General features: G+C 36.1%; 1 long non-coding RNA gene across 1 annotated transcript in view; it reads right to left on the bottom strand.

Annotated features, from left to right (window-relative positions):
• LOC107576679 (uncharacterized) overlaps positions 1-1,458 on the bottom strand; it is a 3,229-nt gene extending 1,771 nt beyond the window's left edge. Inside the window, exon 1 of the long non-coding RNA XR_001608092.1 lies at positions 1,374-1,458. This is a non-coding gene — a long non-coding RNA (uncharacterized lncRNA). The remainder of the gene's footprint in view (positions 1-1,373) is intronic.
• Between the last annotated feature and the right edge of the window lie 846 nt (positions 1,459-2,304).

Genomic DNA, 2,304 nt, shown 5'->3' with positions numbered 1-2,304 from the left:
TTTTTTTTTTTTGTATTGTGATATACATAAGAGTTTAATGGATTATTGGGGGGGGGGTTGGTTCTATGCATCAGTTGTTGATTGGATTTTGAGATGTGAGCATTGCACTCAAAAATGGAGGCAGATGAACAAGAGCTTGCAAGGCCAGCGATTAAACAGACTAAATGACTGGAGAAGTCCTGTACTGTATACGTCACGAGAGAAATCTGTAGCAAGATTTTGATTAGGCATTGCACGGTCAAAAAAAAGAAAAGAAAACATATGCAAGGATGATTCGCTCATAATAAAATCAACAACATGCATTGAAAAAGGGTAAACTTTAAAGGAACAGTTCACCCAAAAAGCTGCTTTCCCATATCAAAATAACTGTTTATTAGTCCTCTGATTGCTAACACAGGCTGTCTGCTTGGGAAAATGGCAAATGTCAGAGTGAATGTCACAGGAGGAGAAAGAGGACATTTCCATGTGTTAGATCTGGAAAACACTTTTGAATACACGAGAGACACTCCCAGTTCCAAAAGAACTGGAATAGCTTGCTTTTTAAGTGAAATTTTAAGATTGATTATAAGGTAACCGGACAACTTTAAATCAATTCTCTTCAAGTTCACTTATTGCAGTATTGTATGTTCATAAAACATCTGCTAATGCATTCATGGATATCCAACAGCGTTCAGTTACATGACTTCTGCAGATTTAAATCCATGGGTTGCATAATTATTTTCAATGAGCATAGACTTAATGCTCAACAGCCTTCCACGGGGTTAGAGCACTCATTACATTTACAGACAATATCTGCAGTTATAATCTAGACAGGTTAGACAATGTAGACCAGGCATACTTTCGATTTCTACATAACATATAAACACAATACCACATTCATTTACTCCAATATGACTAGCAGTAATGCACTGGTTCAAATAAATGTGCCGAGCCTAAAATCAAAAGCACGCCCCATCATACGAAAGATCAAATGAAGTATGATTGTGATGTCAATTAATGAACTTAAACTGAACCACAGAGAAGCAAAATGAGGTGTTCGTTTAGACTGTTAGCCAATTGCTAAACAGATGCACGGGTAGCTAACAACACCTCACGACTGAAGTCAAACAAAAAACTATTTCTACTTAAGATTATTAAAAAATAATAATAACTGTAAACACTGCGAATAAATGTTTTGGGGCAAAAGTCGTCTGGTTGCTGGCTGGCTAACACTGTTTATCATTAAAGCTAACTTGGCTGGTAACGCAACGTTTTATAGGAACCCGGAAAGGAATCTTCACGGGCCATTTATTAAATAAAAAAATTCGTATGATTCAGATATAGACCTATTCGTGTACTGATACAAACGTATCGTTTTATTGCATTAGACTTACCTGTGTAGATTGTTAAAGGGCAAAAAGCTTTTAACAAACTAAACCCGCTCTCTGCTATCCGCTGTAGCACCTACCGTGTTGCCAGATCACTCATGAGAATCGAGCAAGCTAGTTTTGTTTACGGGTGCGGTGAAAGGGTAGCGGGATAATTGTGTATGAACTATGGAAAATTTAATAATTTTCATAAATATCACCAACTATCTTTCCTCCCCAATTTCACTGTATTCTGTAAACAACCCTAAAAATCGCAACGCACGAGATTAGTTTTTTTTTGTATAAACCGCTTATAAAAAGATGACATGGCAACGCTGTTTATCTACGTTGTATTCTGAGATGCTGCACAGCCGCCGACTGTCGGAAACCATCAGCATTACAAATGACAAAAATGCTTGATCCTACTGCCCTGGGAATATCGAAAATTATTTATATAAGTTAATATTATTCATGCTATATTTCTTGATGAATGTAAAGAACGTTTGAGTTTTTATCTGTAATTATTTTAATAATTATTATTAATTTTATGTCTATTCTGTCTGTAAATTGAACAGATGAGAATAAACCAGCATTTGACATCTTGAAACTCAACGTAAGGACTTTTATTTTGAAGTAACGGCTGCTGTTGACGCTCCTGTTTCCCATAATTCACAGGGACAAACAAAAAGCCTGGTTGCCTCTTAATATCATTAAGTCATAAATAACTCTGCAATAATTATCTTGAGACATTTTTGAGACATAGTTGTTATACTCCTGCGCATTTCAAATTCACTGTTTCACATACTCGGCGTAAATGTATTGAGCTGTTGTAAGGTAAGGGATGGTAAAGCGCATCTGCACCTGCTAGCAGAATGATTTGAACCACTGAAATAACGCAGATGAAATCCAGTCCACATTTAATGATACATTATATCCAAACTTTGCAAATGTGATCAAT

Source organism: Sinocyclocheilus grahami, unplaced genomic scaffold (genome assembly GCF_001515645.1).
Source record: "Sinocyclocheilus grahami isolate Dianchi unplaced genomic scaffold, SAMN03320097.WGS_v1.1 scaffold4145.1, whole genome shotgun sequence".
Taxonomy (NCBI): Eukaryota; Metazoa; Chordata; class Actinopteri; order Cypriniformes; family Cyprinidae; genus Sinocyclocheilus; species Sinocyclocheilus grahami.
Note: the sequence above shows the minus strand (reverse complement) of the source record. Positions and strands in the feature narration are given on the sequence as shown.